Source organism: Lonchura striata, chromosome 25 (assembly GCF_046129695.1).
Source record: "Lonchura striata isolate bLonStr1 chromosome 25, bLonStr1.mat, whole genome shotgun sequence".
NCBI classification, from domain to species: Eukaryota; Metazoa; Chordata; class Aves; order Passeriformes; family Estrildidae; genus Lonchura; species Lonchura striata.
In genome coordinates this window covers 3348510-3373530 of record NC_134627.1, presented here as the reverse complement: position 1 = coordinate 3373530, position 25021 = coordinate 3348510, and the positions used below count along the sequence as shown (strand labels likewise).

The 25021-nt window shown below is 48.3% G+C and overlaps 2 pseudogenes; both read left to right on the top strand.

The window, feature by feature from the left end:
- The first annotated feature begins 11200 nt into the window (after positions 1-11200).
- Positions 11201-15306, top strand: LOC144247460 (uncharacterized; annotated as a pseudogene).
- Positions 15307-21714: 6408 nt separating this feature from the next.
- On the top strand, positions 21715-23035 carry LOC144247459 (feather keratin Cos1-2 pseudogene; annotated as a pseudogene).
- The last annotated feature ends 1986 nt before the right edge of the window (positions 23036-25021 follow it).

Below are 25021 nucleotides of genomic sequence, written 5' to 3'. Positions count from 1 at the left end.
CCTCCAGGAAGAATCTCCAAGACCTCAGGACATGCTGCTGGAATGAAGTCAGAACTCAAGATGTTGCATGTAGAGCTTCAGACTGTTGTTTCCTTCTTCTTGCCCTGCTCATATTTTTCTCTTCCCTTCTTTTCCAACACTCAAAACTCAGCCTAGTGGGACCTCTTGGCCTCCTTCCCTTGGCAGGCCAGGATATCACCTTTCACTGGAGCATCTGAGTTTCTGCCCTCGGGTGCCCTCTCTGAGCCTCCATATTTTCTTCTTTTGACTCAATAAAATTGTTTGTGCATTCTAACCTTGGATAATAATTTATCCTTCCTTCTGTGACAACACTTCCAGTTTGCTCACTTGAAAAAGGGTGGTAGAAGCCCAGCATTGCCATCTCTGCAACTTTCTTGGTGCAGTTTTTTTCAGTTCAGTTTGATCTATTCTGTTTCCCCCTGGAGCTCACAAAGATGGCCCTCTCTGTGAGAACAGTGCGGCATTTCACTAAATTCCACAGAGAGATTTTTGGATGCTCAACACTGGAAGTGTGCAAGATTAGTTTCAACCCTGCTTTGAGAAGGCTGGTTTAGTGGGTGCCCAACTGTTAAGGGCAGGAGGACAGGAATGAAATGGTCTTAAATTTGCCTTCCAGCCCAAACCATTTCTAATGAAACCTCCTTTCCCAGAGGCCTCAGCAGTGTGACAAATGTGCTCAGTGTGGGGCAGGTCTAAGTCCCCTTTGGACACAGCTGGAGCTGACTCAGTCAGACATGGCTGGAGACACTGGGCTCTTCTTACGAAGCCCATTTCTGCTGCCTTAGTTACAAAGGTTTTCCTTGTGAGCAACCACAACACATGAGGAATCCCTGCTTCATGGGAAATAGACGGCTATCATGTCCTGACAGAAGGAGGACATGAAAATTTTTTTCCCAGTGTACTTATGCATGCATAAACATACACTTTTGCTTTAGCAAACTCCCTTCTATCAAGGTTCAAATAGTTGTCCGATTTATATTGTCTTCTCTGATCCCCGGGGGAAGGGTATTGATAGAGCAGCTTGCTGGACACCATCCATCCAGCCAAGGGCCACCAAGCACTGCTGCTAATCCAGCCCAGGGCAAGAATGAGCTGCAGAAGCGAGAATGCACTCCTGAGCAAAGGGAATTGTATTAGAAGGGAGGCAAGAGCATAAAGAATACCTTATGTCCCCTATCTATTCCCAAAATGGGCCAGGAAAACAGGCTGCACGTGAAAATTCATGGGGTGTCAGACAGAGATGTGGGAGAGTTGGGCACATACAGAGGAAGAATGAGAGTGATGCCCTGAGTAGTTTGGCAAAACATACCCACAAGAATGAAACAAGTTCAGGTCATGAGCCTGCATGGAATGCCACCAGACCATGATCCTTGAGCATTCTGCCTACTCTGACGTCTTTATATCCTGGAAATCCTTGGGCCGCTTATCCTGGCCCTAGAAGGAGTCTTCAGATAGGAACACACAGGGCAAAAGACAGGAAATGCAAAGGCAGAAATGCAGGAAACCAGGACACAGCCCCTACCATTAACTGTAATGGTGCACATTTGACATCAACTGGTCAGAAAATTATGACTTCCACGAAGGTGCCTCTGGACCTGAGGCAGGGCAGGACTGCTATAAAAGGCAGCCCAAGTCTCTGCTCTCTCATCCACTTCTCTCACCTCCTCCTCCTCCTCAGGAACCAGGTGAGTGCGAAGCCCCTTCTCCTCTTCTTCCTCCTGATGCTTCAAGAGTAGCTTTTGCCTGGCTGGAGGTCTCAGCTCAGAGGGGCTTCTGTAGTGCAGGCCACAGAACTGCTTCTATTGGGAGAGAGCAGAGGAGAGAAGGTCTTGTGCAGAGAGAGAGAGGATGGGGCTTGGCTGAGGTAGCTCCTGGGCTTTGAGCTGGGCAGTGCAGTGGGGGCCAGGAGGTGCCTGGGCTGTAGGGTGTTTGGGTGCAGTGCTGCTTCTCATGTGTCCTCACTTTGTGCTTCTCCCTGCACTCTGTGCCAGGTGCACCTGTGACCCCGAGCCATGTCCTGCTGCCAGCCCTGCAACCCTTGCTGCCAGCCCTGCGGCCCCTGCCCACTGGCCAGCAGCTGCACTGAGTGCTGTGTCAGGCAGTGCCAGAGCTCCAACTTTGTCATTCAGCCGCCTGCTGTGCTGGTGACCCTGCCCGGCCCCATCCTCAGCTCCTCCCCACAGAACACGGCCGTGGGATCCTCCACCTCCGCTGCTGTGGGCAACATCCTCAGCTGTGGCGGAGTGCCCATCAGCTCTGGGGGCTTTGACATCTCCTGCATCACCAACTGCTATGGCAGCAGATGCTGTCCCCCCTGCTAAAGATGCTGCCGACATCCTTGGGCAAAATCATCCACAACTTTAGAATATGGAACTGCACTGAACATGGATCTTTGGAACAATGTATTTGTGCCCTTGGTTTACTGCTGTTTTCCTCCATTCTCTTCTTTTCCCTTCCCTTCCTTTCAGCACCACCCAATGCCAGCCTAGTGGAAACTGCCTCCCTTTGTTTCTCTGCAGGCCAGGAAAATTAACACCCCCACTGCAGGCTGCTGGCTGCTCCTAATGTCTTCTTTCAGCTCCCTCCTTCTCTTCCTTAGACTCAATAAAGTTGTTTTGCATCCAAACCTGGTCCTCTGCTTTCTCCTTCCTTGTGTTGCAACTCTTCTAGTCAGCTCAGGGCAAAAGGTGCAGGAAGACAAGGTGTTGGCCAGTATTATGTGCTTTTTCTATTGCAGCTCCCAAACAAATCCCTGGATTCCCCAAAATTCTGATCATCACATGAAGATGATGTCACAGGATTGGGAATGGGAAACAGTGCTGCCTGGGGTTAGTCCAGAATTTCTGCTCTTCAAACACCTCTCTCACATTAGCTTTCTGCTCAGCTTTCAACCACATTGGCAGAGCTGAGAGGTATCACAGGGGCAAGTAGGCATGAAGACATAAACAAAAGCACCCTCCGGCACTGTTGGAGTCTGCCACTTTTTCTTATTCTGGATGTGTTAGTAGAAAAATTCTTCCATCTTCTGGCCTCCACCTCCCAGACATGGTCTGATGTTTTACTCCACTTGACACATTATCTTTGACAGTATAATGTTTCCACAGCTCCTGGCTGAGGACAAAGGCCACTGTGGCCACTGGACTTCCCATCCCCACAGAGCCACCAGAACACCGTCACCTCCAAGCCTCCCCATGAGGCAGGAACAAGGACAGTGGGAAACAGCTGAGTGCCCCAAGGCTGCCTGGAGGTGCCATCAAAGGGATGGCCTGGGTTTGGGATTGTCCTTGAGAGATTTGGATGCCGTGACCCTCTCCAGGTTCCTGCAGAGAAGGAACTGGGCCCTGAGTGTGTGTGAGGGGCTGGCACTGCTGGGCAGGGAAGGCCCTACGGGGCGTGCAATGGCTGGGCTGAGAGCTCAGCTCAGGCCCAGCTCTGGACACACACACAGGGGCACTGACACACTGCCAGCCTGCCCAGCTGTGCTCAGAAATGAGCCCAGAGGCACAGAGCCCAGCACACGGGCACAGGCACAGGGCAGGGGGATTGCACACAAGCGCCCTGCCCTGTGTTCAACTGTCCCTGTGCAGGCCAGAGGCTCTCAGGGGTGTTCCCACCAGGGCACAAGCACAGGGATGTGCAGACACTGGCACACACCAGGGCACAGCCACGCTCCCACTCACATTATTGTGGGGGAGGACATGGGGCAGAGGCCTGAGGAAGGGATGTGCCTGAGGAGGTGCTGGGAAGCTCCCAGTCAGAGCAGATTCTGGGAACACCAAGCAGGACAGAAGCTCAGACAGCTCAGGTAGTGCTACAGGAGTGTCAAGGATTTTGCAGGATGAGGAGAAATATGTTTCTTTAAGAAGTCAAGTCATGTAGTGGCAACATTTGGTTTATGAGCAAAAGACTGGAGGGCTGGGAGGAGATGAGGCCCTTCCAGTCAGCAGGGCTTTCAATAATCTGGCAGCATTATAAATCTCCACCAGAGTTCCCTGGGCTGGTTTCACCTGCCTGTCAGAGTCCAGAACATCCCTATAGCTGGGCTAGCTGTCTCGAGATCCTAGGAGGGGTCTCAGAGACCCTAGCAAAAAGGAAAAAAACATCTGTAGCTTTAATTTTACCCATAGAAAGCTCCCAAGTCTAAATGAAGGTTTACAAGTCACAAAGGTTTTAGTAGTGTGATATTTTAAACTAACACAGGGTGGAAAAGTAGAATTTTGAGTTTTTTAGAATGTAATTCAGGGGTATAAGGTGGAGGAACATGGGCATGTCTTAGCCTTCTTTCCTTTCTTCTTGTCCTCCATGTCTTGCTGTGATAATGACACTTTTCTAGTGGTTTAAGGTAGGGACACACTGTCCAACATAAATGTTGGGTATTGGTAAAATTGTAAATATAGTATACGTAACTTTTGATATAAAAGGTAAACACCACCCGAGAGGGCACGCAGAATGTTATGGCCTCCTGGCTAGTCAGAGCTCAGCAGGTCAGAGAGAAAATATTTTAGATAAGAGAAGAAATAACCTTGAAAAAGCAGAGTCAGAAGCATTCCAAGACTCCTTTTCAGCTGCGTTCGGGTTTGGGAAGCAAAAACTCTTTACGATCTCTCTGGGGGTCACGCGAACTTCAGGAACCCTGAAGGAGAGAAATCCACACCTGCCATCCTTTGGATCTACTGTGCACTTAGTTCCTGTCTTATGACTACACTGACACATCCTTGCCCCGGGACACCTAGAATCTCACATACAAGCACTCAGAAGAAATAACTGTGAGGTGATGGCAATGATGTAAGGCAGGAAATGCAAAGTCATTAGAGAGGAAAAATCCAAATCATTCTATAGCATTGAAAAAAATCTCTCTGTTCATTTGGATCATGCCGAAAATTTCTCACCTATTTGTCGCAGTATGAACTGTGGGCCCTGAGGCACTGTGGGACCAGGATAAAAGGCAGCTGAACTGGTGGCTCTCTCAACCACTTCTGTCACCTCCTCCTCCTTGCGAACCAGGTGAGTTGGAAGCCCCTTTCTTGTCCACCCTTGCCACGACATTATTGATCATTCTGTTCCTTGTTCCTGCTCCTTGTGCTTCTGGGGGTATTCTGCAGTGGTGGTGGTGCGGGCAGAGGGAGACCGTGTGTTCTGGGCAGAGGCTGAGGCTGGGCTGAGGTGCTGATTTCCATCCCGGTTAGGCAGGAGCACAGCTGGGCCTGGCTGAGCTCGGAAGGACCGTGCTGGGCTCAGGCAAAGGATGCCCAGGCTGAGCCTGCACAGGCTGGAGCTGCGCAGGCAGCAGGGGCCTTGTCCTGCTGGGGCTGCCTTGCGGGCTGTGTCTCAGGTGTGCGTGTGCTCTGCTTCCTCCCTGCCCTCTGTGCCAGGTGCAGCGCCAGCTCCAGACATGTCCTGCTCTGAGAAGTGCCAGCAGTGCCAGCCCTGCAACCCTTGCTGCCAGTCCTGTGGGCCCTGCCCGCTGGCCAGCAGCTGCACTGAGTGCTGTGTCAGGCAGTGCCAGAGCTCCCACGTTGTCATTCAGCCGCCTGCTGTGCTGGTGACCCTGCCCGGCCCCATCCTCAGCTCCTCCCCACAGAACACCGCCGTGGGATCCTCCACCTCTGCTGCTGTTGGCAGCATCCTCAGCTCCGAGGGAGTGCCCATCAGCTCTGGGGGCTTTGACATCTCCTGCATCACCAACTGCTATGGTGGCAGCAGATGCTGTCGTCCCTGCTAAACATGCTGATGCCAACATCCTCCTGCAAGAACCTCCAAGAACTCGGAATATGGTGCTGGAATGACAACAGAATTTTGGGACATCGGATTTAGATAATTTGTCCATTAGTTCCTTCTCTTCCTCTCATTTCTCTCTTTCCTTACATTTCTGTCACCCCCACTCAATGCCACCTTAGTGGGACCTGTTGCACCCATTCCCTTCTTCCTTTTTTGCAGGCCACGCAGATGGACATCCCCACTGCATCTTAATGGTTTATCCTAATGCTCTCTCTGTGAACTATCTCCTTTTCTTCTTTATACTCAATAAAGTTCTTTTTGCATTGCAACCTGGGCCTCTGATTTCTCCATCATTCTGTGACAACTCTTCCAGTCTCCTCATCAGAAAGGCAGAAATGCAGAGTTGGACTCACTGGTATGGGTTTTCCTTGGAGCTGACAAAGACATCCCTGACAGTGAGAGTGATAAGGCACTGGGACAGAGATATAATTTGTCATTCCTGGAAGTCTTTAATCAACATTACTCAGGACTTTGAACCACTTGGTTTGTTGGGGCAATTCTTGCCCATGGTTTGTGGGGTGGGTGGAGTTTTGCAAACAAAACAATGTTTCAGTTCCCTTCCATCCCAAGTGTTTCAGCCAACACAGTCAGGCACCTGGAACAACCACAAAAACATAGTGGAAAGACAAAGCGTAAATTTACTGCTTTACCTCACTCCACAGAAGAGGTTGAATAAACACTCAGGCAGGCATGCACATTGTCCTGCTTTAGATCAGTCCCACAGCGGTGCACAGGCAGGAATTTCATCAGCCTAAGGTACAGTCCTTTCTGGCAGGGCTCCTCTTTGCACCAGTCCTGTGATCACCCTGGGCTTTTTGTGATCTCTGAGCTTTGATCTTCCCTCTCCCTAAACAGGAAGCTGAGGAATTTCCATGAGAGGGCCTCCAAGTCTCGCCAAACACCTGCCTTGTCTCTTCACAGAGATTCTACCTCTCCAAAAATACAGAGAATAAACAGCAGATGCAAACTAAAATTATATCTGCACAGGGTGGCCAAGTGGGGCCATTCACATACCCTTCTTTTGCTTCTTCAGAAAGACATTGTTTTATCTAAAGATGCATCTTTATGCCAGTTGAACAGTGAGCCAGGACTGTCTGAGGAATGTGTCCAATCTCAATGCAGCAGCCACTGCAACCCCTCTGCATGTGTCAGAGATGACCAAGGTGCTGGAGAACCTGTGCCATGAGCGATGATGTGGAGCCTTTTCTCTCTGGAAAGTAAAAGGTTTTGGAGAACTCCATCCAGTTTTCCAGCAGTTTCAGGACTCCAACAAAGAGGATGGAGCCTCTTTCATTCCAGACATTCCCATGGAAAGGGTCAGTCATTTCCCAGGGGTGCAATTGTTGAAAAACACAGTGCTCCGTGGTAGCTTCCCAACAGGGGAAGAATTCCTGTCAGCAAGACTTCTCCACTGTGGCCTTCTCTCGACTGCAGTGGACAGTCCTGCCAGGAATCTTTTTGGGTGCAGGCTCCTCATGGGGTCAGAGCTTCCTTCATGATTCATTTACCTGCAAGGAGCCCCATAGTTTTACGTGGGGTCATGAGTTGGAGACAGACACATGACACCACATACTGAGAGAAATCAGCAAACAGCAGCGGTTTATTATGGAAGGTCTTGTTATAGAGGGTTTAAAACTCTGGGTTAAAACAGCTGACTGGTTGAGATCACTCTCTGCTCAGATGTCTGGCCAGTGCTGTGCCTGCATCTAAGCTTGGACAGGGTTGGCTGAGGGTCCCCTGTAGAGGTTTGAATCCAACCCATTGTACCGTGACACCATAGAAGAGCTAACCCCAGTCAGCCCAACTGTGTGCGTGCTGCCAACCCCAACCTATGAAAGCCCGCAGTCCTGTGTGTCTGGACAGCATCTGGACAGAACAGTAAATGTGGGGGAGGTGTCAGAAAAGAGGAAGCTGAGGGCTGTCCCCTAGCATTGCTGGTTCCCTTGTACCTGCTTTCACCCCCCATTTATGTCAAGCTGGGGAACCGTCTTCTTCACCCAGTAGTATTAGAGGAGTATAAAGGAATGTGTTTGTGAGCTTCTAGAGTAAAGGAACAAAGTAAAATCCACTGTAGGGCATCCCAAGCCCTGAGCTCATTGGAAAAGTTGACACAGATGGAAAGAGAAGCAGAGGCCAAGGCTTGGATGCAAAATGACTTTATTGACTCGAAGCATGAAAAAGGAGGTGGTTCCCAGAGAGCACCAGGAGCAGCCACTGAGGGACATTAGCGGTGTCCCTCTGCCTGCCCTCCAGATAGAAAGAAGGAGGAAAGCCTAGAGGTCCAGCTAGGCTGGCATTGAGTGCTGGAGATAGGAAAGGAATGGAAGAGAAAAACCAGAAAATAAGAATGAAACAAAAGTCATAAGTCCTACATACAATGTCCCAAAATTCTGACTTCATTCCAGCACCATGCACTGAGGTCTTGGAGGTTCTTGCCTGAGGATGTTGGCATCAGCATGTTTAGCAGGGACGACAACATCTGCTGCCACCATAGCAGTTGGTGATGCAGGAGATGTCAAAGCCCCCAGAGCTGATGGGCACTCCCTGAGAGCTGAGGATGCTGCCAACAGCAGCGGAGGTGGAGGATCCCACAGCGGTGTTCTGTGGGGAGGAGCTGAGGATGGGGCCGGGCAGGGTCACCACCACAGCAGGCGGCTGAATGACAACGTGGGAGCTCTGGCACTGCCTGACACAGCACTCAGTGCAGCTGTTGGCCAGCGGGCAGGGGCCACAGGGCTGGCAGCAAGGATCGCAGGGCTGGCAGCAGGACATGGCTCGGGGTCACAGGTGCACCTGGCACAGAGGGCAGGGAGAAGCACAAAGTGAGGACACATGAGAAGTAGCACTGCACCCAAACACCCTGCAGCCCAGGCACCTCCTGGCCCCCACTGCACTGCCCAGGTCAAGGCCCAAGAGGTACCTTAGCAAAGTCCCCAGCCTCTCTCTCCCTTCTCTTCCTGCCCTCTCCCAGCAGAAGCAGCTCCCAGCCTTGGGCTCTTATAGCTCCTCTCAGCTGAGACCTCCAGCCAGGCAAGTGCTGCTCTTGAAGTAGCAGCAGGAGGAGGAGGAGGAGGAGGAGAAGGGGCTTCCCACTCACCTGGTTCCTGAGGAGGAGGAGGTGAGAGAAGTGGATGAGAGAACAGACTTGGGCTGTCTTTTATAGCAGTCCTGCCCTGCCTCAGGCCCAGAGGCACCTCCATGGAAGTCATAATTTTCTGACCAGTTCATGTCAAATGTGCACCATCGCAGTTAATGGTAGGGGCTGTATCTTGGTTTTCTGCATTGCTGCCTTTTAATTTCCTGTCTAATTCTATCTGAATTCCTATTTGAAGACTTTGGTAAGTGCTGGCATGAGAAGCCCAAATATTTCCAGGATATAGATGTGTCAGCTCAGGCAGAAGGCTCAGATGGTGGCATTCCATACGGTCAGTTGATTCGAACCTGTGTCAGAAGCCCTGTGTGTGTTTTTGTACTAGAATTGCCAGGAATGTACATTGCTCTCATTCCTGCATGCACAGGACTGCCATGTGAGGGGACATTATGCATTCTCTTCCTTTTTCTCCCTGACTCTCTCTGACAGTGTCATTGCTGCCCTGACAATTTTCTTATATACTTTTTATTTACATTAGTTAGATGCATGATCATGGGATTATACATGTTCAAACATTCGTGTGAGTTCTTTTACATATTCTGGGAATTCTTTAGCTTTTTTCGCCCCTTGACCCATGATGCAATAGTGTAGATTTGATTTTTGAGAGTCATGGGTGTGATTTCCTCACAATGTATATGCCATTTCCTCACAACGACAACCGGGGAATTATTGATAGCTGCAGGGTCAGTGGCAGGAGTCTTTTTCGCACACTTTCTTTCAATGCTATTTATGTGGTTCCTTCAATGTTATCTGATCATAGACAGCTTTAGCTATTTCCTCAAACCTGGGTTTTCTCACAATTGTCAGCTAGCTACAAAGATAAAAACGTTCTGCAGAAGTTAATATTACATAGTCTCTATTTTATATTTTGCAAAAGCCAAAACTATAATGTATTTATCACACTAATATATATAAACTACACATGGCCAGAGCATTGGCCACAAAACCTGACAAATTATACTATATCCAAAACCAGTTTAAAATTATAACAAATTGTACTACATCAAAAATGTTGTGACTAATAATAATCTGCAAAAGCTAATACATAACAGCAAAAGTCAACAACTATCCAGTTATTTATAATACATCTAATTCTCCAAGACTACATTGTTCCATTAATTTGGCAATAGTAAAATACTGTTCTGTTCTACTGTTCTCACCAGGCATTCAAATATTTGGCCTTGATTTCAGGACCTCATGGCCTCAGGGAGTAGAGGGGAACTCCAGCATCAGCTGGCATCACCACACAGGTAACCCACCCACTGTCTCTCCTCTTGAAGGGTTTGCATTAAAAACAAGCTTCCTGGCAAAGTGGTTTGGCCTTTGGCAGGTGCAGCCTTTTCTCTGCAGAAGCTGCAGCTGCCTGCTCTGACTACTGCCAAGTTCAGCTGCTTGCTATTAGTGTTTCCAGGCAACCTGCAGCCTTCCTTTCCCCAGAAGCTTACATTCCTGGAAAGGCCACCATCTGCATCTGAATCCAGTCCCTAAGCCAGTTCCTTCACTCCTTTTAACCTTGAGCATTTAAGAATCCTAAGTCTTTCCCTCTCCTTAAGTTAAGTTAACAATAAGCTAAAGTGCTACTCCACAGTCTGCTCAACTTTACTGGCAGATGCCGATGCCACCTTCTGCATCACCTCAGCCCTGCATGTCTGGACAGCAGCTGGGTCCTGCCAGGTGCTGAAGCACTCTGTGATGTAACTGTCTCATCTGCCTTTGACCATATGTGCTGCTCATGGACCTTAGACTGGGTAATTCAGGGGAGGAGAAGGAAGACATGAGGCTGTGGGCTGGTCCCAGACATTGTTGTTTCCCTTCCCCATTCATGCCACCATTTGGAGCCATCTTTTCCCTGTTTGCCATTGGCTGTGGAGTAGCCAGGGATGTTTGTCATCAATCTCAAAGGAAAAGGCAGAAAGGAAAATCCACTACAGGGACTCCCACACTCTGCCATCCACCTTTTACTCTGAGCACAGTGGAAGAGTTTCCATGGGAAAAAAGGAAGATATGGAGACAAGGCTTGGATGCAAAACAACTTTATTGAGTGTAAAGTGGAAAAGGAGGTGGCTCACAGAGGCCAAGAGGAGCAGCCACTAAGATGCAGTACAACTCGGGCAGGGTGTGCATCTGCCTGCCCTGCAGAGGGAGGGAGGGAAACATGTCCACACTAGACTGGCCTGGGAAGACACAGACAGTGAATAAAAGAGAGGGGAGAGTAGAAGAAGGAAAGAGAAGCCCGCAGCTCTAAATACCATGTCCCAAAGCTCTATCTCTGCCCAGAATCGGGTTCAGAAGTCAGGAGAGGTGCCCAAGGATGCCACCAGGATATTTAGCAGGGCGGCATCTGCTGCCACCATAGCAGTTGGTGATGCAGGAGATGTCAAAGCCCCCAGAGCTGATGGGCACTCCGCCACAGCTGAGGATGTTGCCAACAGCAGCAGAGGTAGAAGATCCCACGGCGGTGTTCTGTGGGTAGGAGCTGAGGATGGGGCCGGGCAGGGTCACCAGCACAGCAGGTGGCTCAATGACAACGTGGGAGCTCTGGCACTGCCTGACACAGCACTCAGTGCAGCTGCTGCCCAGCGGGCAGGGGCCACAGGGCTGGCAGCAAGGGTTGCAGGGCTGGCAGCAGGACATGGCCTGGGGTCACAGGTGCACCTGGCACAGAGGGCAGGGAGAAGCACAAAGTGAGGACACATGAGAAGCAGCACTGCACCCAAACACCCTGCAGCCCAGGTGCCTCCTGGCCCCCACTGCACTGCCCAGGTCAAAGCCCAGGAGCTACCTCAGCCAAGTCCTAACCTCTCTCTGTCTGCACAAGACCTTCTCTCCCCTGCCCTCTCCCAGCAGAAGCAGCTCCCAGCCCTGGGCTACAACAGCTCCTCTCAGCTGAGACCTCCAGGGCTGATCTTGAAGCAGCAGGAGGAGGAGAAGAAGAGGCTTCCCACTCACCTGGTTACTGAGGAGGAGGAGGTGAGAGAAGTGGATGAGAGAACAGAGGCTTTGGCTGTCTTTTATAGCAGTCCTGCCCTGCCTCAGGCCCAGAGGCACCTTCGTGGAAGTCATAATTTTCTGACCAGCTCCTGTCAAATGTGCACCATCGCAGTTAATGGTAGGGGCTGTGTCCTTGTTTTCTGCCTTTCTGCCTTTTCACTTCCTGGCACACGCCATATTCTTTACCCCTTGAGGGCTTTTGTAATAGCTGGGAGGACAAGCCCATACTTCCGGGACATAAATATATCAGCACCTGCAGTATGCTCAGATCAAGGGCTGTTGGCATTCCATGTGGTCAGCTGATGTCAACCTGTCTCATTCTTGTGGGTTTGTTTGTGTCAGAGTTGCTAGGAAATGGGCACCACTTTTGTGCTTTTTGCCCAAGGAATGCCATGTGATGGGACATGCTGTGTCAACAGAGACTCCAGGTGCTGACTTCTTCCTATCCTCCTATGAGCGCACATATTTTTGAGTTGTTCCAGGCAGACTACTGAATTGAAGTCCCTGAATGGATCCTCTTATGCTGGAGTGTTGCTGGTGAGTGGGATGCCACACACGTTCCTCCTCTCCAGACCAATGCTACATGCACTTGTAGAGCTCATCTCCCTGGTGCTGAGTGAGGAAGTGCTTGCATCTCACAGAAATGGGTGTTGAACTGAATGGACTGTGACCTGTGTTGTGCTCTGTTGTGAGATGTAGAACAGACTGTCTTGTGTGGTACAGGGGAAGTCAAACATCTTTGAGTCAAACTCCTTCCATGTTCAAGGACCTGGACCTGATAAAAATTGCATGTCTAGCAACTGTGTCTGGAAAGGTAGGAAAGTGTGATATTTTTTTAGGCTAAATGCCGAAATCCTGCTGCTTTTTCATGATTGGTTCTGTTGAAGTTGATCTTTGCCCAAAAAATAACTGTTGTGTTCTGACTGCAACCCCTTATTCTCTATCCTGCTGTGCTGCTTAAACATGGAGGAAATAGAAGAGAACCAGGGATGAGGAAGAGCAATTGCATCACTGAAAAAGAGTTGGAGATGGAGTGAAGTTATTTTAGTGAGTTTTTTGCATAGTCTTGCTTTGTTTTGTTTGTAAAGTGTACAATGAATGTTCCCCAAATCAAGCCTTGTTTTTTCTGTTGGTAGTTGGTAAGAAATCCCTCTGTCTTTATCTCAACACACAGCATTTTCTCCTTACTTTTTTTCTGAGAGGGAAATACCTCTTTCTCTCAGAGAAGACAGATACTGCTCTTCCAGCATGGCCTTGCAGTGCCCCATGCAGCCCCAGATTTTAATTGCACACATTTTCAGGACTAAGGCATCTTGCAAACAGCACATTCCCAACTCTCATCACACAGAGCACCTCTGGAAGAATAGTTATTCACACGGGCTGGCAAGATGACATGGACAAACCACCATCTGTACCTGCCATGGTCCTGGAAAGAGAACAGCAATCAGAACAACCCTTGCTCCCTCACTGCAATTGCAATCCCATCCTGGGACAGTTCCATGGCAGAAGCTCTTTCCTGCACCATTTCCACTTCCCTGAGGCAATAATCTCTGCCCCTCACAGCAAGAGGATCTTTTGCCCATCTCTGGGTGCATGGGGAAAATTGGGATGCCAGAGGAGAACTGAGGCCCCTTCCTGCAGAGCTCAGCCTTGCACCAAAGGGTGCAAGGTCCTCCTGCCTGGAGAATTCTGCTTTGCATCTATCCCTCTCTCCCACCTCTCCTGAAGTGTGGAGCTCACAGGGAACACCCTTTAGTGCTCAAGCCTCAGAAATGTGGGACTACAAAGACAGTTGAGATCTTCTGAAAGGCCTGTCTGGGAAACATACAGAGTGGACTGGCCAGAAGAGAGGCTCAGTGAGGGATAGATGGCTGGGAGAAGAAAAAAAATAGAGTTAAGTTGGGGAACATTTGTTTAAGACACTGACAATGAAAAAATAAAACAGGATATTGAGAAACAGCAGAAAAGAAAAAGAAAACACAACCCCTCTCCTCCCAAAACAAATCTCAAATTAACTTCAGTGTCCTTGCCCATGGCAGGGAGGGTTTGGACTAGAAGATGGTTAAGGTCCCTTCCCACCCTTAACGTTCTATGATTCTATGATTCAGTTCATCCACACTGCTTTCTTAAATATTCAACTTCCATCCTTCATTAATGAATCTTCTATTTCCTCCAGTCCTCCATGGCACTGTGGGCTGTGGAATGGGGGAGTTTTGGTCAGTGTACAACTGTTCTTTTCTGCCTCCTTACATTTTTCTCTGTTCCAGGATGAGCCTTTCCTATAGGCTGCAGTCCTTCAAGGTTGGCATGGATACCAATACAGGAGAACTCTACTTTGCCACTATGGCTATGCCACATTTTTGTATGAACAAAACCATAGAAATTACACAGCTTTACATTACGTGCCTGCATGGGATGATACTAGCCCTGGACATGAGCATTCTGCCTGTTTTTATGATTCCATAAATTCCTGGGCCTGTCATCTCAGAACTTACAGAAGAATTCATATAGGAAAGCAAGTGGTATGTGCCAGGAAATGAATGGAGGCATTGTAGGAAACTAGGACACATCCGCTACCATTAGATGGGATGGTTCATATTTGACATAAGCTGGTCAGAAAATTATGACTTCCACAAAGGAGCCTCTGGGCATGAGACAGGACAGCATGGCTATAAAAGGCAGCCCAAGTCTCTGCTCTCTCATCCACTTCTCTCACGTTCTCCTCCTCCTCAGGAACCAGGTGAGTGCGAAGCCTCTTCTTCTCCTCCTCCTGCTGCTACTTCAAGAGCAGCTCTTGCCTGGCTGGAAATCTCAGCTGAGAGGAGCTGTTGTAGCCCAGGCCACAGAGCTGCTTCTGCTGGGAGAGGGCAGGGGAGAGAAGGCAGTAAGAGGCTGGGATTTAGCTGAGGTAGCTCCTGGACTTTGAGCTGGGCAGTGCAGTGGGGGCCAGGAGGTGCCTGGGCTGCAGGGTGTTTGGATGCAGTGCTGCTTCTCATGTGTCCTCACTTTGTGCTTCTCCCTGCCCTCTGTGCCAGGTGCACCTGTGACAACAAGCCATGTCCTGCTGCCAGCCCTGCAACCCTTGCTGCCAGCCCTGCGGCCCCTGCCCGCTGGGCAGCAGCTGCACTGAGTGCTGTGTCAGGCAGTGCCAGAGCTCCCATGTTGTCATTGAGCCACCTGCTGTGCTGGTGACCCTGCCCGGCCCCATCCTCAGCTCCTACCCACAAAACACCGCCGTGGGATCTTCTACCTCTGCCGCTGTTGGCAACATCCTCAGCTGTGGTGGAGTGCCCATCAGCTCTGGGGGCTTTGACATCTCCTGCATCACCAACTGCTATGGTGGCAGCAGATGCCGTCCCTGCTAAATCTGCTGGCAAAGTCCTTGGGCATGAACCTCCAAGACCTGAGAACATAGTTCTGGGCAGAAGATAGAGCTTTGGGACATTGTATTTACATCTTCAAGCCATTATTCCCTTCTACTTTCTTCTCTGTTTGCTTTCCATGTCTCCCCAGACCAGTCTAGTGGAGACATGTTGCCCCGCTGTCCTCTGCCGGGTGGGCAGATGCTCACTCTGCATGAGCTCCACTGCATCTTAGTGGCTGCTGGTGGTGCTCTCTGTGAACCCCCTTTTCTTCTTTCAACTCAATAAAATTGTTTTGCATCCAAACCTTGTCCTCCTAGTTCTCATTCTTTCCATGGGAACTCTTCCAGACTGCTCAGGATACAAGTTGGAGAAGCAGAGGGTGGAAGTCCCTGCAGTGAATTTTACTTTGTTCCCTTTTGCCTTGGAGCTGAAAAAAACATACCTGGGTACTGCACAGTCAATGGCCATCAGGAACAGCAAGGCTCTAAAGGGCAGCAGCAGTGGGTTGGTGTGTGAATTGATACATCCAAGTCACCAAACCACAGCTGAAATGCAAGGAGAATATTTATTTAATTAACTCAAGAGTCCCAAGGCATTGCCAGGCTGCAGAGACACATAAGAGAAGAACAGTGGCACTATTAAGGTCAGTCCAATCCTGGTGGGTCACTGACTGTCACAATAGCTCAAGGGGCCTCATGCACATGCAGTTTATCACAATGCTGTGCTTTTATGACCTTTGAGTTTTTTGATCTCTCACTCTCTCACCAGGGGGCTCAAGATTGTCTGTGAGAGATACCTCTTGTGAAAAATGCATATTAAATGATTGGCTCTTCACAAATATTAAATTGAATACTGTATGTGTTATGTTGGAAAGTTACATTGTATTGATTTCTTTGTAATAATACTGTACTAATCTTTTTTAAGTAGTATGGTAGATATAGTTTTAGGTTATAACATAATGTTAGAATAGAAACTATACAATGTAAGATATTTTTTAACTAGCTCAAGAAACAGAATGGATAATCAAGAAATTGTTTGCACAGAGCTAACAGCAGCAAGACATCTAAATCCCCAAGAAAAGAGTTACTGCCTCCTAACCAGAAAAGAGAAATATCCTTCCACGTCCTCTCCAACTTTAATGAGCCACCAGGATTAAGGGGAAGAAGTTGACAATAACCAAAGAACACCCTTTGTTTGAAAAGAATTTATGCATCATGCATGAGATATATGAATATGCAACAGGTTACTGCTTTTAAGGGTTAATCCTTTGTTAGTGTGGGTGGTTTCAGGGCTACATTGCCCTAGGAAGGCACCCAGACAGTCCATATTTCTTTGTTTTTTTTATTGTCCTTTATTGTCCAAACTCTGATTGTTCAAATTCTTATTACTCTATTTTTATAACCATTTTATTACTATTAAACTTTTAAAATTTTAAAACAGATGATTGGTGTTTTTCACACCTCTTAAGGTTCTGATAGCTTTTATATTATCTCTCAGAAGAGAGACAGGATAATCAGCAGTAAATATGTGAAGTTTCCCATGTGGATGTTCTCAGCCTTCTGTTATGGTTTGACACTGGCACAATGCCAGTGCCCCCATGAAAATGCAATCTCTCAATTGAATGCTGTGAAATGCAATCAAGAACAGAGTAAAGCAGGCCTAAGCTTAATAACAGGAAAAAACTTTATTAAGCTACTACTATAAAAGAAAAAAAGAAAGGGGAAAAAAACACACATAAAGATCAAAATGAAAACCTTGCAAAGCATTCCTACTCCCACCACCCAGCTCCAACAAACTACAACGAGACACAACCTGGACCCCAATCAGGTTTCCACCCTCCAGACAATCGATACTCAGTCCATCGAGGGAACAGAGGAGTCCCTCCTGTGCCACAGACCCCCGCAAGAAACACAGCTGCCACATCCTGTGTTTCCATGTCACACATGGCACTGCCCAGAGAAAAAATTTGCCTTGGTGACCCTTCCCCTTTCTATGCACAATGCTCTCACCACCAATGCATGGATGGACAGACTGCTTTTAGGATTTTTCTTTTCAAGGATGCCGTGCCAAGAGGGGAAAAAACAACAGTTCAGTTTTTCATTTTTTGGGACTACAGTACCCCCCCATTTTCCCCCTGGGGCCGAGAGTCTAAGAACAGAGATCTTCTTTTCTCTTTCTTTGAGGACAGGGGGCACCACCACAAATCTCCCTAACTTTTTTCTGTTCACTCCACTTCTGTCTTTTCCCAGCTGAAGCAGGCCTCTTGGCTCACCAGCATCCTCCTAAAATACAGTCTCTCTTGGAGGAGAAAAATTGGTTCAGTTTGTGGCCAAAAAGGAAAAAGTCTAGCCAAAAAGCCACTCCTCATCTCCTCCCACCTAGAATTTCTCCTTATAACATCCCAGGGTCTAAGCTGTCTCTCTTCCTCTCTTTCAAACTGAGGAGGGGAAAAATTTCACAAAGCTTTCATTTCTCAGGAAGGGTTAAAAGTCCCGACTCCCTGGCTGGCTCTCTGCCCGGATTTTCTGTCTCCTACAGGCAGCTGTGCACTTTGCAGCCCCCCTTGCTCTTCTCCTTCCCCGCGGTGAACTGCTGACAAACTGCTGCTATGTCTTGAGAGAGAGAGAGAGAGAGAGAGAGAGAGAGAGAGACTCTGGGCGGAGAATTGAGACATCCCAGATTTCTCCACCTTTCCATCTGCAGGGGGTTCCAGTCCCTCCACCCTTGGGCCTACCTCAGTGAGGCTGTGGGCCTTCCCCTCCCCCACCCAGCCATGGGCCGGGCAGGGGAGAGCACAGCACTGCACCCTGACCGGAACCAAAGAGAGCGAGTTCTCCTGGGAATTCTATTTTTAACCCCTCTGTGTTCTCAGAGGCGTGTCCACCTTTAATTGGTCAATATCCAAATTGACCTCTTCCTTCCGAGAAAATTCTTTTTCCATGTCAAACCATGGCACCTTCCCACCTACAAGGTCACTTTATGCAAATGTATCATCCTCCTCTCCAAGTCTTTTAGTTTCAACCTTTTCTTCCCAACAGCTGGGAAACAGCAATGTATGGAAACACCCCACAGCCTCATCCCTACCTTCTCCTCCCCTCTATTACCCAGTCTAGGGTCCACAGCCTGCAGACAGCAGCACAGGCAGATGAGACACACATCTCATGGGGGCCCTCAGCTCATGCAGTGCCCATCTCTATACTAAGATGAAATGCTGAGATATTTCTGAAGTTAGAATTGGTAACAGCCATACTCAGGATATTAAGTAAATTATTTTAAAAAATTATTTTAGGTGAGTTTGTGCAGAAGACTTAAGGCTTCACTATTAATCACATTTCTGCCCTGTATGGATAGATGTAATCTGTCCATCAGTGCCTTCCCAACTGAAGCCTTTGACCAAACCTGTGCCCAAGGGGCACTGCAAGACAAAGGAAGATGGACCCTGGTGAAGACAGGGTCTGCCATGGACCAACCACAGATCACAGAGTCATTGAAGGGTTTAGGTTAGAAAATTTTGTCCCACCCTGCTGCCATGGGCAGGGACACACCTTCCACCCACTGTCATCAAAAACCAGGAAATAAACTCTCCAACCAATTTCCTGTGTCAGAAAGCTGACGTTACTTTATTAGCAGAGCTGGATGCACGAGGATGTTTCCTCTAAGCATGCCCACTAACCTAGCAAACCAGGTTATAGTCCAAAAACTAATATATATTCATCACTTTTTGGAATACATTTGCATATGGTAATTATGTCCATGGACTTGTTTGGATATGGTCACAGATCTTCTGACGAATCTTTTCTTTTTGAGAGTATCCCAAATATGTGGTCAGGTCATAATGAACTTCTCTCATCATTCTTCACTCTGACAAATAATCCTTGTTCTTATGTTGGGGTTTAGGATTTTTCCTTTTGTTTCTATCTCTCATGGGATTTTCTCATATCTGTTGCCAAGAAACTATAACAACAGATACTTATGATAGAGAAAAGAAATGCCATAGGAAGGGTGTGGTCAGCTACTCTCTCAACTGGGGCATTTTTCTTGGAAGGGCAGAGATACTGCCAGATTTTGGCTGGGTTAAAGGGAGCTGGGTGCAGCTTCTAGCTTTCTTGCTCTCTCGGCATTTGGAGGAAAGTAGGCTGCGGTCACTGTGGGGGGAGTTCACCAGAACTGTGAGGCTCCATCTCCTGCTGACTTCTCCTACCAAGACTGAAGCTCTGCTTGTGGGGGTGGCCATTGCACTGGGACCTTATTAACACTCCATCTCACTAGAGTGGGACTTTTCCCACCATCGGCTCACATGCCTCAGACAAAACTTCAGGACCCTGGGCCCTTTCCTTCTTCAGGAAAGCCTCCCATGGCCCAGTTTAGGCTGCTGCTGATGAATTTCTGCTGCTTCTTGCTTGCTGCCCAGGGTGAGCCCTCCCTGCCATTCCAGCTGCTGTTCCAATGTTCCTGCTGCAGCCCATTTTGCCATCCAGCCCATCCGCCATTGTCGTGTGACAAAGGAGGCCACGCCACGCCACAGCGCCCCCTGCAGCCCCGGGGCAATCATCGCACCCACCATGACCAGCCATGAGCCAGCAGCGCCCCTGCTGGCTGTGTCCGGAACTGCACCCAAGGGGAAAGTGCCTGCGGCCGCGAGAGGCCAGGACTGGGTGTCTGCTTCTGTTCGCTGCTGCTGCTGCTGCTGTTTGCCTCGTTATACACACACATACTGGCAAAGGACTGTTATTCCTTTCCCATACCTTTGCCTGAAAGCCACTTAATTTCAAAGTTAATGTAATTCGGAGAGAAGGGGGTCATATTCTCCATTCCAAGGGAGGTTCCCATATTCCTTAGCAGACACCTATCTTCCAAACTAAGACATCACAAAACTAAGATACTGGTTAGTACATATTAATCACTGATATATGTAAGTAAGGAAGCATTAACTGACAAAAGACTTATTAGTCACAGATGTAGGGAGTTAACAGAAGGTCACATTAATCTCTGGTATGTATACTAGGCAAATACCTGCTTCTACAAAACTAAGCATTAACCATGAATATAGAGATCATACACTATGTGCTGAAGTCAAAAGAATTTTCCAGCATCTTCCCCCACAGATGTGAAGACTTGAAGAAATAGAACATGTTCAGTAACAAATCCCCCCTTTGAGACTTTAATATAATTTCTTTAAAGTGTCATATGCAGTTATTTTATTGACCAAGTCTGCACAGCAGTAAGCACTGAATTAAAGTGATTACAGTCATGAGTACCACATCACATTATGATAAGCGCAAGAGATTGTTTTAACCATCCTAAGTTTCAGGAGTGTTGCCATGAAGCCAGCCAAGAGAAATCTATTTTTTTTCTGTCTCTGTAGCACTTGTGGCTGGTTTCTTTAGTTGTTTCTTTCTTTTCTATTAGTCAGGAGTTATTGGAAAGGTTGAACCAACACATGCCTTTAAATTCTTCACATCCCTGATTATATCTCAACACCAAATAGTCAATTGCTGCTCAATTTTCAAGGACAATTTCTCTGACTTGTGTCATTTCTGTACTTAGGGCTGTTAATGCTTGTGAAGTGTAATTTATATCTTTAACTAAAGCACACATGGTTCTCTTCATGGTGTGCTAGTTCACAGCTGCCTCTACTCCAGGTGTTCAAAAGGCAGCACCAACAAGTTCACTCTCACTATATAGGGTAACTTGGGAATCACAAGGTCTCCTCTGTCAACTGATAAGCTGAACAGTTTTCTCTTTTGTGCTTCACATACTCTTGGTGAAAGAGTAGAGAAGTTAATCTACCAATGGCACTGGGTATTGGCCAGAACATATGAGTAGGCCAGTCAGCCACACAGAAAAACCATCCTATAGGTAACTTTTTGTGCTCCCAGGCGTAAGGAATTTGTTCTGTGCTATTACATTTTAAGGGAAGTTGTAGCTCTGTTAGATGTTAACACTTAGAGGAGCAATTAAAAAATGTTACACATTGCTTTTCTCTGCACAGCCTGATCGTGGCAAGCACTGATCCCATCTTGTGAATCACCTCAAGGCCTGCACATCTGGACAGCAGCTGGGTCCTGCCAGTACTGAAGGATTACACAAATGTCGTAAGGGTGTCATGTCTTTTACCACATGTGCTGCTCATGGACCAGGTAATGGAGAGAAGAAGGAAGGGATGAGGTTGTGGGCTGTTACCCCCAAAATTATTGTTTCTCATATTCACTGCTGCCATTCTTTGCATCCAGGATCTCCCCGATGACCATTGGCTGCAGAGTAGCTGGGGATGTCTTCATCATCTGCAAGGGATCAAAAAGCCAGATCTGCTACAGGGACTCCCACTTACAGCTTCTCCACCTTTTTTCCTGAGCAGAATGAAAGTGTTGCCACAGAACGAAGGATTAAAAAGAGTCCCAGGCAGGGATGCGCAAAAAATCTGGTGAGTCTAAGGAAGAAAAAGAGGTGGCTCACAGAAGGAACCAGGAGCAGACACTAAGATGCAGTGGAGGTCCTGTGGGGTATCCATCTGCGTCTCAGGCTGAGGGAGAGAGGGCAACCTATCCCCTCTAGACTGGCCTGGAGAGACACAGACAGCACGTGGAAAGAAGGAGATGAGTGGAAGAAGGAAACAACACTCCAAACCTGTGTCATGTCCCCTCACGTTGCAGTTCTTGTGCATGTGACCAAGAAGAACCGGACCAGAGTCCTTTTCCTGACAACTTTGCCACAAACAAACCACTCAGAAATTACACAAGAGAACATCACCTGCCCACAAAGGATGCTGCTGGCACTTCATCAGAGACTTCTGCCTGTGCTGACGTCATTCTGCCCCTGAAATCCTTGAGCTTATCCTGCCGGCACTTACAGAAGTAGCCTTTCATATAGGAAAACAAGCAAAATTACCAGGAAATGAAAAGGACACAGTGCAGGAAACCAGGACACATCCCCTACCATTAACTGGGATGGTACATATTTTACCTGAGCTGGTCACAAAATTATTTCTTCCACAAAGGAGACTCTGGGCCTGAGGCAGGGCAGGACTGCTATAAAAGACAGCCCAAGTCTCTGTTCTCCCATCCACTTCTCTCACCTCCTCCTCCTCAGGAACCAGGTGAGTGGGAAGCCTCTTCTCCTCCTCCTCCTGCTGCTCCAAGAGCAGCCCTTGCCTGGCTGGAGGTCTCAGCTCAGAGGGGCTGTCTTAGCACAGGGCTGGGAGCTGTTTCTGCTGGGAGAGGGCAGGGGAGAGAAGGTCTTGTGCAGATCAAGTAAGGCTGGGACTTAGCTGAGGCGGCTCCTGGGCTTTGAGCTGGGCAGCGCAATGGGGGCCAGGAGGTGCCTGGGCTGCAGGGTGTTTGGGTGCAGTGCTACTTCTCATGTGTCCTCACTTTGTGCTTCTGCCTGCCCTCTGTGCCAGGTGCACCTGTGATCCCAAGCCATGTCCTGCTGCCAGCCCTGCGACCCTTGCTGCCAGCCCTGCGGCCCCTGCCCGCTGGCCAACAGCTGCAATGAGTGCTGTGTCAGGCAGTGCCAGAGCTCCCACGTTGTCATTGAGCCTCCTGCTGTGCTGGTGACCCTGCCCGGCCCCATCCTCAGCTCCTACCCACAGAACACCGCCGTGGGATCTTCTACCTCTGCTGCTGTTGGCAACATCCTCAGCTGTGGCGGAGTGCCCATCAGCTCTGGGGGCTTTGACATCTCCTGCATCACCAACTGCTATGGTGGCAGCAGATGCCGTCCCTGCTAAATCTGCTGGCAATGTCTTCAGGCAACAGCATCCAAGCCTTCAGAACCTTGTTCTGAGCAGAGATAGAGCTTTGGGACATTGTAGTTGGAGCTGTGGACTGTTGCATCCTTGTTCTAGTCTCCTTTCCTTTTCTGTCCCTCTCTCCCCAAGGCTAATATGGACTTCTTGTCTTCCCTTCCTCTGTGGAGCAGTGCCAAGAACAGCACATGGGAACTCCATCTTACTACCTGCTCCTGGTGCTCTCTGTGAGCTTTCTCCATTTCTCCTTTAAACTTATTAAAATTCTGTTGCATTCAAGCCTTGACATCTGAGTCTTCTATTGTTCTGGGTCAAATCCTCCAGTCTGCTCAGGAAAAAGGTGGAGACAACAAAGTGTGGGGCTCATTGCAGCGGACTTTACTTTGCGCCATTTTCCCTTGGAGCTGATGAAGAACATCCCTGGCTACTCAGCAGCCAAAGGCCATCATGGAGACTTTGGCTCCAAAGGAGTGGCAATGGGAAACAACAACTGGGGACAGCCCACAACTCATCTCCTCCTATCCTTCCTTCATTGCCTGGCCTAGGGTCTGTGGCCAGCACACCTGGGAACAAGGAGATGAGATCCAAACCTCACACAGGCCCTCAGCACTTGGCATGGCCCAGCTGCTGCCCAGACCCGCAGGGCTGAGGGGATTCACAAGTAAGAATTGGTAACACACTCAGTCTCGGCAGTGGAGTCTCCATTGCTGTGATCCCAACCCCTCCAAAAGGATCTAGTGTTTTGTTCCAGGTGTCCATCTTCCTTTTGTAAATGACTTGTGGTTTCACTCCTTATGCCAACATGTAGGAATGTTTTCACATGTACTTGAAATTTCTGGTTAATCTTTGGCCTTTGGCCACAGGTCAATGCACCAACTATCTTTCCCTGGGTATCCATGTTCTCTTGGGTGCAAAAAATGAACTTCTGAAGGCATTGCTGGGCTCCAAATACCAGCTCATGTTCACAGGTCTCTCTGATGCATGCAACATTCCACATGTGCTCCTCCTGCCTGGATATCAAGGCAGTGACAGAGCCTTTGTCCATGTCACAGGATGCCAACACACCTTGCTCTGTCCCAAAGCCAAGGCTTCATCTGCTCCTCATGAGACCTCCTGCCCAAGCATTAGTCTCAGTTGCCAGAACCAACCCATCTCCAGTTCCACTTCACTGTGTCTTTGACCCACACCAGCAACCCCTTCACATGGCTCCATTACAAAACCTTCTGCCCTCTCAAATAATCCTTACAGCCAAACTGGGGAGATACAAGCTGAAGAAGTGGAGTTTAAGGTGGCTGAAAATTCCACTAAATGTCCTGGCTCAGAGGATTCTTACCAGAGCTAAATACTGAATCTCCCACTTTGATCCACTAAATCTGCGTTACCAGAATATCTTGAGTTTTCCAGAAACAAAGGACAAAATTCAGACAAAAGAATACAAAAGGAAATGCCACTGTCTTGAGAGCTGATTAGAATCTTCCTGTTTACCATCTCCTGTGCCAGTAAAAATAAACAAAGCAACAAAACTAGAAAAGCTCCCTAATTAACCACATGGGAAGGATTTGCCTTCCAATTCCTAATGAGTGGTGAGAAACATTCCACACTTCATTAGGGGCAGGGCCATGTGATGCCTTTAGGGGGATCACATGTTTTAAAGTCATTGCAAATAACCCAGGCAGCCAGAGCTCTGAGTCTGATGCTACTGTACAAAACCTGTTCCTCTGGGAACTCTAGATGGACCCATCTGTGCCAAGGGGATCCATTTCTGTATAATATCTCCTCAGGAGTGCAGTGAACAGCACAGATTGAATACCAGTATGATACCCAAGTGAAAGATGAATAAAGAGTTGGGTAAAGAATGCTGTTGATCTCTTATGAGATTTAATGATTATTTGCATGACTTTGTCAGATATTTCCTGTCCTTGCTCAGTACCCTTCATTCATCACAGATGTTTCTCTGTCAATCAAAAC